The 13,726-nt window shown below is 43.4% G+C and overlaps 1 protein-coding gene across 2 annotated transcripts in view; it reads right to left on the minus strand.

Annotated features, from left to right (window-relative positions):
- SPATA6 (spermatogenesis associated 6) overlaps positions 1-13,726 on the minus strand; it is a 373,911-nt gene that overhangs the window by 194,116 nt on the left and 166,069 nt on the right. The window lies entirely within an intron of this gene.

Genomic DNA, 13,726 nt, shown 5'->3' on the forward strand with positions numbered 1-13,726 from the left:
AATCGACCTAATCTTTAAAGATGCACCACATAGAATGAGAGGCACAATATTTACTCAAAAACGAAAGGAATACTTTATCTATGAGAGAGAGGTGGTGCATTAAATACTCCACAGAAAGAAGCATTGGACGAAGATGGTGTAAAACAGGGAAGTGGCGCAAGTTGTCCTTTACGTCGAGTGTCATGGATAATTTGGTAACAATGGGCCATAATTTGTCCATTTTCTGTGTACTGTTGGGCTATGGGTATTATTAGCCGTGTGCAATCAACTACGAATCCCTAAACTGATATCAGAAAATACAAGAAAACGCATTGTACTCTTTGTATTTTTATTTATAATCCACTGGAACAATAGTAACACATTTTAGACAAAAATAAAATAGCAGTCAAGCTTCATCCCAGGCTGTGCGAGTACAGCCTGACCAGAGCCCATCTGGCTCAATCGCGCTCTCTGACCTCCAATTACACGCCAAACCGGAGGAAAGATCTGCCTTATCCTTTCCTCCTCGATACTACTTGAACGCCCTCTTGTCCTACACATAAGGTGTAGGCTGACTTGAACTAGGACACAGCAGACTCGTTCTGCTAGCCCCTCCGCGTCTGGGACTCCCCTTGCTTCTTCTGCTACCATCGTCTGTGCAATGGGTCTACACCTGTACCGTCATGCTTCCTGCAGCATTAAAAGAGTTCACTTCACACTAGTTCTCCAGCGTCTTGTAAATCTCCCTGTCTTTGGTGTAGTTGTTTGACTCCCTGGATACCTGCAATGTTGCTGTAGCAGTGGACATGCCGCGTCCACCACTCAAGTGGGCAAAATCCAGGTGTAGGGTCGTTTTTGTACTTAACATCTACATAGATCGCTTCAGAGGTCATTTCTGGAGGCAACTACTCACCTGTACTCATTGACTTGAATGTGGACTCACTATCGCTACGGTCAAGATTCCACATACCATTACGCTGCAGTGGGCTACTTCCTGGGTTTAACACCTCTGCAGAGGACATAGCTGAAGGCAACCATCCATCTGCACTTGCGCAGACTGACTAGGGCAGGAGGTCTGCAGCTGCTCACATTGCCACCAAGCTAAACATAACAAGCCTTTGAAAAGTTAATAGAAGTCACCTTGTCAAGCCTGTGACTATTTTATTTTTGTAAATATATTAAACAGGCATTACAATTTTTTAAGTAATAAAACGCAACAAAAAAATACACTAACTAAAGATGGCTGCATATATAATAGAGCATTGGCAAAGCCAATAGGCCTGGAGCTCTCTTCCAGCCTTCTGAATTAGTAAACGCCTCTTTTGGTTTGTAATGGTTTTTGTAACATTTTATTTTTGGGGTACTTGCCAGCATTAGCTGAAATGTTTTTGGTCTCAAAAAGTACACATTGCCATAGTAATCACAGGTACTGAACGGACCTACTTTGTGTGTGTGCATTTACTATTGTGAAAGAGCAGAATGCAGCCACTTCTGTGAAGTTAGCCAATATCAGGATAGACACACTGCCCCATTGTGTAAGCCGTAGTAGATGGAAAAAAATACCAATGACACAATGGGTCATTAAGACCAGCAGAAGGACCCTCTAAATAAGTGTATTATATATATATATAATGTTGGAAAAACTAGAACGTCTTAAGGAATGCCAGACCCAAAAATGTCTACAGTTGACCACCAGCCTTCTGGTTTTGTCAATGCTTGATTTTTCCAAAGCGTTATTTTTGGGGAGGCAACCAGATCTTCATCAACGTAACACTAACTAACACACACTAAACATTTTGGAACACAAAAAGCACACTTTGCCATAGCAGGCACTGCACTGAAGGGAGCTGTTTTGTGTGTCGATTTTTTCTTTGTGAAAGAATGCTGTCACTCGTAGTGAAGTTAGCCAATGGCTGAAGTAGGACGATACATTGCCCCATGCTGTATGCTGCAGTGGGTGGAGGAGAATGATGCAATAACAGTCCAGTGAAACGAGAGGGCTGACTGAAAGCCCTATTAATAGATTGTACATACAATTATAGTAAAATCACAAGGACCAAAAAATTACCCATTACAAAAATACATTTATAAACAAGCATTAGCAAAGTCAGCAGGTCTTGCCAAAAGGAGAGTTATTGGCTTTGTCACGTCCTTTTAGCTATGTGAACCAGCAGTGAGGTTCCTGTGCAGCATTGCTGAAAGTTAGGAAAAAGCGCTATGCTGGGCTAGCACTGACCATGAAGGGCAGTGGTCCATTTTCTTAGTATGGAATTATTATGTACTTTCAAAAAGAAAAGTGTAATTAGTTTACGTCCGAGTTGAAGTTTGCCATGTTATCACCGCATGAAGACAGAACCAAAAAGGCCACTCACAGCAGGGAGCGGAGCGCGGCTGCATTTTGTAGCATCTTGAAACCAGTGGGTGTGATTTTTAGTTGCTTTTTCCCTGGCGGGACTGGAGGGGGCAAGCAAAGGGGGAGGTTTGGGATGTTGGGACAAGCAACAATGGGGTAGAGGTGGGGGCGGACTGTCCAAACAAAGCACGAAGAGGGTGGGGAACAGGGCAAAGCAAGCATTGGAAATGCAATAGGTCTCGCATTAGAAGAGTTGGAGTTATTGGTCTTGTAAATGACATATGTTATTAATTTGTTGGTTTTTAAAATTGCTAAATTGATGGCTTTGTCATTTACAATGCCAATAGTTATAACTTTTGCGAATATGACACCTATAGCATTTGGAATGCAACATGTTTTGTATTTACGTGACTTAGATGGCAGCTCTGGTCGTTAGGCCACATCTCTAGAGAGCATGAGAGTGCAGCAGGGGAGAGAAGCACAGCAATCCAATAGGTCTCGCATTAGGAAAGTTTGAGCTATTGGTATTGTAAAGGACACATTTTTTATTTATGTGCTTGTTTTGAAAATAGCGAATTAATAGCTTTGTTATTTACAATGCCAATATTTTTATCTTTCGCAAATGTGACCCCTATTGTAACACAATATGTGTTGTGAGGGTGAGTGAGGGTGAGGGGTTGAGGGTGAGGGGTTGAGGGTGAGTGAGGGTGAGTGAGGGTGAGGGGTTGAGGGGGAGGGGTCGAGGGTGAGGGGTTGAGGGTGAGTGAGGGTGAGGGTGAGTGAGGGTGAGGGGTTGAGGGTGAGTGAGGGTGAGGGGTTGAGGGTGAGTGAGGGTGGGTGAGGGGTTGAGGGTGAGTGAGGGTGAGGGTTGAGGGCGAGTGAGGGTGAGTGAGGGTGAGGCTGAAGGGTTGAGGGTGTTTGAGGGTGAGTGAGAGTGAGGGTGAGGCTGAGGGGTTGAGGGTGAGTGAGGGTGAGGGAGAGTGAGGGTGAGTGAGGGGTTGAGGGTGAGGGTGAGTGAGGGTGAGGGTGAGGGGTTGAGGGTGAGTGAGGGTGAGGGGTTGAGGGTGAGTGAGGGTGAGTGAGGGTGAGTGAGTGAGGGTGAGTGTGAGGGGTTGAGGGTGAGTGAGGGTGAGGGGTTGAGGGAGGGTGAGGGGTTGAGGGAGGGTGAGGGTGAGTGAGGGTGAGGGTGGGTGAGGGTGAGGGTGAGTTAGGGTGAGGGATTGAGGGTGAGGGGTTGAGGGTGAGTGAGGGTGAGGGGTTGAGGGTGAGTGAGGGTGAGGGGTTGAGGGTGAGTGAGGGTGAGGGGTTGAGGGTGAGTGGGGATGAGGGGTTGAGGGTGGGTGAGGGAAACATGTGCAATAGCCAGGAAAATCAGCATAGTTACTTTAAAAATGTCATGGAAGTGTTGCACAATATACGTGTTATAAATTGCGGACTAGTGCTTTATGTTTTGATAGGACGAGAATAATCTTAGGCAAATAATTAGCATCTCAAACTCAAATGGTAAACTATTTTAAACGCGAAAGGGTCTTATCGAGGTCTATATGTAGTCATCAGTTTTCCACAACGGGCTAAAAATAATACCCGCAGATGCAACCATTACACACAAAAGAGCATATGCCTGGCTGTTGCAGTAAAGAAAAGTTTTTTTTTTCGATCTTCATGTTGTAGAAGTATAAAAAGCACAAAAACAGTATACAATGGCGGCCTGCAGCCACTACAAAAAGAAGGTGTCATCACTGAATTTACCCACCCCCATTTAGAAACTGCTTGTAACGTCTAATACAACCACCATCTGGCCAGCGACTAAAGTGTCAGCGGCTACAGTACTAAAATAGATTTAAGCCACTAATTCTAGTAGCCCTAATGCCGACATTTCACTTGTGCAAAACTATCATGTATCTTTAAGGGATTTTGAAACTTTTAATGCATGTATCTTTTAACATTTTATTCGGGACTGTGCATAACGCGAGCAGCTTTTAACACAATTAAGGATCTACATAAAGGGCAAGGAGAGGTTTAGAAAATCGAACACTCGGTGATACTATGTCCTGATGGTGCTTAAGCCAGAAGTAGTATCCTAAATTTAACCGTATGAGCGAGGTCATGTTCTCAGCAACAATGTTAAACAAAGGCATGCAACAGCTTGTGTTTAGAAGTTGAACATATCGAGGGGAAAAACACCAGAACCCACACATGTGAGTCCAGGTAGGCTTTACCGGAATAGTAGAGCAGACTGTCCTTAAGAGTAGATTTTGAATGACGGAGTGGTAGGCTAAGACAGCAGGGAGGCAGGAGTGAGATGGATGCATAGAAGAGTTGAAGAGAAATTCGAAGGAGTGGAATGAGTGGTACGAGTGGTAATGGGGAGGACAAGCACACGGAGGAGAAGCTCGCAAAGAGCGGATTATTAACTAGATACGAGGGGCTGAGGACGAACGCTTCTGAGTACCACCAAAGGGTCATTAATAAAAGGATTGCACCGGACCGGATACAAGCCAGCACAACCTGGCGGGTGTCAGTATGGCAGCACGTCTGTTCTTGGGCTGACGGGGAAAGGCGCAAACTGCAAGCAACGCAGTCTTTAAACCAGACATGGGTGTGCGATAAGGGTAAGATTATTTAAACCTACCACACAAGCCAATCACCACGAGAACTACCAACTTAAACAAGAGCTAAGCCTGTGATATTGCATTCTGGCAATTCTTCAGCCCACTGAGGGTGCATGGGGAGGGGGGAGGAGGGAGGAGAAATGCGTCTCGGCCGGAGCAGGGGGCGGAGCAGGGAGAGCGGGCTTTGAAATGCACTTCACACGGCCGGCCGGTCGTGAAACTGAAAGCATGGCCGGCCGGCCGTGAAAGCCTTTGATGCCGCAGGGGGTGGAGCGGCACCAGCTGGGAGAGTAGGCAAGGCAGGCGGCTGGGGGCATGTGCACGCGCTTTTAAGCTCAATGCGCATGCGCATTGAGCTTACATTTCTCGTGCACTGCAAGGAATCGCCACGATTTCCTTGCAAGTTGGATAAAGAGTGGATAAGCCACCATAGTCTCGCTTGCTCGATGCGCATGCGCATCAACAGGCGAGACCTAAAAATGCAGGAGAAGAGAGGATGTGAGGGGGTACAAGTACAAAGAAAAAAATACCTCAGAAAGCAGCTTGCAGTAAAAGGACATTTGGCAAGGGAAGCAGTACTCGGGCCATGTAAATGTAAATGTACAGGAATTTATATAGCGCAAATCACCGAGCGGTTTCTAAGCGCTTGCTTAGGGAACCCGTCCTGGTATTCCCCTGTGAGATAACCCCTGCAGGGTATCCGCAAGGTGAAAGCCAGGCATCCCGCCGCGAGGCGCCGTTGTGGAGATTAAGCAAGCTATTGCCCAGAGTGTGAACCCGTGAATCGAGTAGGCACCGGAGCGAGAATTCTCGAGTCCATGGACATTTTAGGACTCAAGACCCCGCCGAGCATTGAACCCTTGTCCCGGGCTGACCTCTGCTTCCAGGTCTGCCTCCTCTAACCAGTGAGCCACACTTCTCCACAGTAGGAATACACACATCAAGAGGAAGTGAAGCCAGCACTCGCTGACCAAAGAAAAGCAAGGAAATGAGTGCGACGATGAAGCCAACCAATGGTAAGCAATGGATGAACTCTAAGCCCCCTGTAAATAAACAAAATGTCTTGTAAGCTACAGCGCCTCGTGCTTTCTCAGGACAGACATAAAGCATGGATTGCGGGGGGTAGAGGAGAAATTATAAAAGAGACTAAAATGCCTGTCAAACAGACTGAAGGGCATAACACAATCGACAGTGCCCCCAAAACAAATAGAAGAGCTAGGGTGAAGGCAGGAGAGTGTTTATGGAAGGGGTTTGGATATATCCTACCCATTAATGAAAACAGCCTTTACCATGCAGGTAAGGACCACATAAGGTTAATATTGGATCTTTATCAAGCATTACTTTATGGCACTGGTAAGCATTTTCTTTCAATAAAATACTTTTAATGTTATTTGAAAAAAAATAATTTTAGGTTTCAGGAATGTGCAGAGGTAAAGAGAGGTATGGGTGTCTTTAGGGTTGAGTGCTGGGTAGTGGTAAAGGGAGGTGAGGGTGACTTGAGGGTTCAGGGATGATTAAACGTAAAGGGAGGAGATGGTGGCTAGAGAGTTCAAGGGTAGGCAAAGGTTAGAGGGAGGTTAGGGTGACTTGAGGGTTATAGGGTGGGCAGAGGTAAAGGGAGGTGGCCATAATTTGAGGGGTCTATGGGTGGGCAAAGATAAAGAGAGGTTAGAGTGACATGAGGGCTCGGGGATGGGTAGCATGCACTGTCTCAGGCGAGACCTAAAAAAAATGGCTATGAAAGCAGCATTAGCACTAAAGTAGACTACTTTTTGGGTAGATGTGCACATGTGCATGCTCAAAATATCACCACTCACAGTGATGAAATCTAATTGGAGTACTAGGCTCACCCATTATCCCACACAGACTCTGTATTGTATTGTAATTGTATTGTACTGTAATTGCATTTATATAGTGCTTACTTACCACTGACGAGACATTGAAGCGCTTTTTCGGGGAGTAGCACGCTGCTCCGGAACCCATAAAGGATTAGTGGTGAATTAGTATAGTGAAATATGAAACTAATTTGAGCGGTGGATTTGCTAGTCTGTTATTTAGATTGAAAAGGATAGTGGAGAGAAAGAACTGGAAAATGGTTTGCATTTATATAGTGCTTGCTTCCACTGATTAGGTGTTGAAGTGCATTTTCGGACCCAAACTGGATTTGTTGGAATTACTATAGGGAAATATGCAAATAAATTAAGTGGTGGACATGTTAGTCTGTTATTTGGATTAAGAAAGAATAGTGGAGGGATAAAACTGGGAAGGGTCTAGAAAATTAGAAACATTTTAATTTTTGGGGGGAGTTTATAGCAGTAGGAGGGGGGTTGGGATAAGTAAAGGGGAGGTGGAGGGGAGTTAGTATAGGGAAATATGAAATTAATTTGAGTGGTGGAGGATGTATTTTTGTTATGCTATTTTTTGAAAACATGGGGCAGAAGAGACTGGAAAAGGCAGGAGGCTGGGTAATCCTTAGGGGATCAATGTGACTCATTCACACCTGTACTTTGTTGAGAACACTGGACACAAGGGAAGTCCTCTGAAACAGTCATGGGAACCAAAAATATCAACATTCATGGAAACATAGTTGTTCACACCTCTCTTGCAGAGCCAGACTTCATAACCCCCACTATTTGGATCACATGTGAGTCACCAAGATTATTAAAAGAGTATCATATGGATTCCAAGCCTCGAGCTTCAGGAACAGTGTTCTAACCTTCAGTTAATCACACAGCTACGTTGCAGAAATGGAAGACAAACATACATAATGCTGATAAACAGGAAGCAGTTCTTCCACAGGATAGACGTGGTAAACAATACTCAAAAACAAGTATTTCGAACAACATTATTGTGTTAGAGAGGTGCCTAATAAGACAAAAGCGACAAATGACGGGTGTAACGTGTATTCAGAAGGCCACGCAGAAAAAAGAAACAAGAGCTCAAATGTTTTAACACATCTACGTACAACCTCTTCAGATCAATGATGTCATATACATCCATGATTGATAATGTGATCTATCTAATGTAATGAAACCAAACGAGAATTTTCATCCCAACATCAATCATGGCTGACTTACCTTTAGAATCGTGCCACCGGTTTCCCACTGCAAAGGCACATTTTGTAATGGACAGAATTTCATACTAGAGAACCTCAGCTTTCTTAATGCAACATTTACCAGCGGCCCGAGGCACCCTATTGGGGTGTATTCTTGCACTGCAGCGACACAGAAGCACTTCACTGCATTTCACTTCAAATGGAATTAACTAATAGCGACAGTTATGTCTGTTTTCTTTCTTCTGCCCGCTGTGTTACCATGTTCAGTTATTTAGCCTTGGAACTATGCACTAACACGATACCCCCATTGGTCTTTGTCATTCTAAAAGACAACCAGTGAGCTAGACTTAAATAGAACAAAAGATAACATCTTGAATTGCCCAAGAACACACAAAGCACCACGGGGACGTCAGAGTTGAAACCGGAGACTCATAAACGGCCTTTCCTGAGCCCTCCGTCCTAATGTTACAAATGAACATTTCTGAAACTGCTTTCTAGGGGAAGAGCATTGCATGTCGGCATCTCCTTTAATGCAGCACAATATTCCAGTCACCCAAAAGGGTCCGCCCTCCGCTCTCACTGCCGGGAAGCAGAGATGCTTAGGGGCACAGAGGGAGTGATGAATTAACCGGCAGCGCTACTGTCTGTGGGCGTCGAATAAGAGCTGCTGCTAATAACTTTTTCCCTTCCAGAAATCAATTTTAATTAAAATGTCGATGATAAAAAACAGTCTTCTAAAAGTTCTCTTTGAGCAGATCGTGATTTATAAGAATGCAAGTGTCCAAAGCAAGAAAAACATATTGGATTTTCATGGTCTGGCATTTCTCAGTGTGAAGTTAGGGTGGCAGGGGTATAAGTTAATATGTACCGCAGGTGGCGGCGTGTCTGTAACGGTGAAGGCTGGCTGAGGCTACAGAGGCGAAACTACCAACCCATCCGGCACAAAAAGCTACCTTGGACACATCACAGATATACGCAGTGGTATATACATATATATTAAAGCCGGTGAATACATCTATCTCTCTCTCTCTATCTAAATATATCTTTCTCGCTATCTAAATCTCTTTCTCTCTGTATAATATAAATATATATATATATTTTTTTCCAATCGCCAATTCTTCAAAAGTCAAAGAATACTCCAAGACACCCAAGGCTGCTTCAATAAATTTAAAGACAAGATTTGCTCAAGTATTCTTTGACTTTTGAAGATCTGGCGATTAGAATTTACTTTCTTGCCCGGCCCTCGTCACAAACCGGAAGTGTATGAAGCTTCATGCGCGGCGGTCCCAGATAGGGCTCGGAAACCCTTGTGAATTCCAATCGTGTATATGTGTGTGTATATATATACATATATATAATATATGTAGTGAGCAAGGCGGACTTGTCCGCCAAAACGCGTCTGATCGTCTTTCTTGTACATAAAGACCCTTGATTACGAATCCCACGGAGTCGGTGCCTGCTTTTTGGAAAACTTGAACACAGGATTAAGGGGGGGGGGGGTTGGGGGGATATATATATATATATATATATTACCTACTGGCGATAGCCAGTAGGTATATATAGTTAGGAATTTTTCTCTATGGAACTTTTGAAAATTCTATGTCTAATAACTTTGGCGTTTGTGGACGGAATTGGCTGAAATTTTCAGGAAAATGGCACATTTTGTTTCTGAGCAGCCCCTGAAAATTTGGGGGGGTCGTCAAGGGGGGGCCGAGAAAAAAGGGGGGTCCCAAAACGCGTTTTCTCATTCATTTTTCCATAGGGCGGTTGGCCTCACTTTTAGCTCGAACGGCTGAATGGATTTGCACGAAACTTGGCAAAATTGTAGGGACTGTTAGCCCGATGTGCCTTTGCTAGGTCTCAATATATGTGCTTCAGTGGATTTTGAGAAATTAACGTTTAAAATAAGATATATATCTGTAACAGCGCTCCGGGCAGCGCTCCGGTTCGCGTACTTTTCGCGTAACGGAACTTTGCGATGCGAAGCTGATTGGCTCTCCGGTGTCTGTCAACATTCTAAACAGTCCGGAGCGGCCGCCATCTTGTCTCTCGGTAGGATCGAGAGACAAGAGGAGGCCAAAACAAAGGGGGAAATGAAGGAAAGAGGGCAAGGTAGACCCCTTCTGACCCCCTAGGATTGATGAGGGGGATATTATAAAGCCACGTGGGGCCAAAAAAAAAAAAAAAAAAATCCGATTTTTTCGCCGTAGAGACGCGTCTTGGTACGTGAACCGGGCAGCTAACCGGGCAGCTAACCGGGCAGCTAACCGGGAAGCTAACCGGGAAGCTAACCGGCAGTGTAACGGGAGTCTGAGGAGAAGCTGATTGGCTGTTAACATTGTAAACAGTCTGGAGCGGCCGCCATCTTGTCTCTCTGTGGGATCGAGAGACAAGAGGTGGAAAAAAAAAAAGGTGTAAATGAATGAAAGGGGTAAGGCAGACTCCTCCTGAACCCCTAGGATTGATGAGGGGGCTATTAAAGTTCCCTGCGGGGCAAAAGAAAAAAAAATTGCGATTTTTCGCGGTAAAGGTGCTTCCTGGTACGTTAACCGGGCAGCTAACCGGCAGCGTAACGGGAGTCCGACATATTGTGTTTTTTGAACGTTTGTGATATGTGCACGTGTGGATTTTGTCTAATTAAGGTTAAAAAATATATATATATCTTTAAGCGTGTTCTGGCGCGCTTACGTTTTGGGTTTGGTTTGCGCTGCAGAGACGATACGTCACGGTTATGCGATGCATCATGAGGCGTCTCACGGGCTACGTGATACGTCACTTAATAAAGAATATATTTTACAGCTATAGATATTAGCTTTTAAAAAACCAATGAAATTCACTGAAAAAACCATAGGTTATAGACCATATATAGTTAGGAATTTGCATTTACAAAACCTTGAAAATTCACTGAAAAAACCATAGGTTATAGACCATATATAGTTAGGGATTAGCATTTACAAAACCTTATTTTATTTGCACAAAACCATTGAAATTCCATATATAGTTAGTTGCACTAACTATATATCGCGGACCCGCAATCCACTGCTAATGATGTCACATATTACATCATTCATGACATGGTCAGTGACATCACTGATGACATCACTGATGACATCTCAAATGACATCACTGATGACATCACTGATGACATCTCAAATGACATCACTGATGACATCACTGACATCTCATTTGACATTACTGATTACATCACTGATGATATCATTTATGTGATAATACATCTTCAGACTCTAATATAACCTTAGATACACTCAGTGTAAACAGGCACTCACAGACTGTCACACATCCATGGAGTTACTCACACACCTAGTCAGTCATGCAAAGAATCAATCACATCTCCATTTCCTCAACTATACAGTTATACACACCTTACTTATTCAAACATATACTAACACATATTTACTCTCTTATACAATCCTTGATACAAGTTCACAATGATTCATACAGCCACTCTCACATTCACTGGCTCTTATGTTCAGTTATTTATATATGTCAACTCTCACATGGAGTGTGTTTTACATATGTACTTACTTTGACATGTAGCACTGAGATATCCATTCACTCACCAATATACTCATGCACACAGTCAACTGTCCATACAGCTGTTTCTACATGCGCTTTTGAACCCATACACCTAGGGAATCAACTGCTCACACATCTATGCACAGAGTTATACACCTCCCAGCCACCCACACACATACTCAGTCTCCCATACAAATACTTGGGCAACCATTCAATAACCCATATAGTTACTGATATAGCTACTGATTTAAACATGCAGCAGTTTACAAAACAACATAAATAATGATTGCCAAATTAAGACACTTTAATCACTAACCCATGCACTCAGTGAGACACATTTAATCATTCTCTCATACAGTCAGTCATGCACCTACTAAATCCTTCATCCAGACACCTATACATCCACTCATTCTTCAATATGTAAGACATATTTTAACTTTACAGAAACATACAGTCACTGGGTGTTGTCATCAGTGATGTCATCAGTGATGTCATTTGAGATGTCATCAGTGATGTCATCAGTGATGTCACTGACCATGTCATGAATGATGTAATATGTGACATCATTAGCAGTGGATTGCGGGTCCGCGATATATAGTTAGTGCAACTAACTATATATGGAATTTCAATGGTTTTGTGCAAATAAAATAAGGTTTTGTAAATGCTAATCCCTAACTATATATGGTCTATAACCTATGGTTTTTTCAGTGAATTTTCAAGGTTTTGTAAATGCAAATTCCTAACTATATATGGTCTATAACCTATGGTTTTTTCAGTGAATATATATATATTCACCCAAAATTGCTCCAGCAGTATGAGGTCGCACTCCCATTGAGGTGAAAAAAACATCTTTGTTTTGAAGCCGACAGCTTTTCCTCCCGTATTCGTGTCCCTGGCCTGACGCGTTTCGATGGGGTCTCACCATCTCATCAGAGGCTTCGTGAGCAGAGAATAATTGCGTGCATGACTCGCCGCCCCTTTCTTTTTCTTTAAGTACACAGTACCCTTTTTCCCTTTGCATGCTGGGCAACGTAGTCCTTTTCGGCACAAATTACACCCTCCAGTGGGTTGTCTGCTCACGATTTCTTGGGGACATAATTTATAGCCCATATTGAGCCCCCGGAGGAAACTTTGTCAGCTTGAAATTTAACACCTCAATTTGCCCAATTCAAGAAGGGGGTCCTTCTCGAGCGGTCCCGGTGATTCTTCTTCCAGGTGGTGCGTCGCCTCCACGGCCTGAGGCACGCCGTGTATACATTCACCCAAAATTGCTCCAGCAGTATGAGGCCCCACTCCCATTGAGGTGAAAGGGTACTGTGTACTTAAAGAAAAATAAAGGGGCGGCGAGTCATGCACGCAATTATTCTCTGCTCACGAGGCCTCTGATGAGATGGTGAGAGCCAATCGAAACGCGTCAGGCCAGGGACACGAATACGGGAGGAAAAGCGGTCAGCTTCAAAACAAACAAAGATGTTTCTTTCACCTCAATGGGAGTGCGGCCTCATACTGCTGGAGCAATTTTGGGTGGGTATATATATATATATATATATTCAACAAACTCCGTACGGTCCCCACTAGAGTATCCACGGCACAGAGGGAGTCCACAATTATTTTCTTAGAGGTACTTTTATTCTTTAAACACCATTAGTGCATATATATATATTTTTTTTTCACTGAAAAAAACACAGGTTTCATGGACGATCTAGTTAGCTGGGCATTTCACTCGTACAAAACCATAGAAATTCCCCTGTTATAGTTAGTTCAGCTAACTATAACTCGCGCCCCCACAATGCACTGCTGATGATGTCACATATTACATCATTCATGACATGGTCAGAGACATCACTGAAGGCATCTCAATATCCAAAGTGCCTGGTGCAAAGACGGCCATCATTGTTAATATATATAATTGTTAAAACGATTCACAGATCATGTCATATATGATCAGGGATCCATCATAGACCTACGCGCCCTTATTGCAGTTTTAAGAAAAATGCCAGTGCGGAAAATCAATTCAACATCAACTAAGTCTAGTATGCAATGATACACTGCCTCCAAAGTAGTTGGTCTTCTCTTGTTAAAATATGGATAAATAAACTGTTTAGAGTATTTAAGATAATATTTACAGAAAAATATAAAATGCATATTAGTTGGCTTACTCCTCCGGTCACAAGAGCACAAATTTTGCTT

This window comes from Lissotriton vulgaris, chromosome 1_1 (assembly GCF_964263255.1).
Source record: "Lissotriton vulgaris chromosome 1_1, aLisVul1.2, whole genome shotgun sequence".
In the NCBI taxonomy this organism is placed as follows: domain Eukaryota; kingdom Metazoa; phylum Chordata; class Amphibia; order Caudata; family Salamandridae; genus Lissotriton; species Lissotriton vulgaris.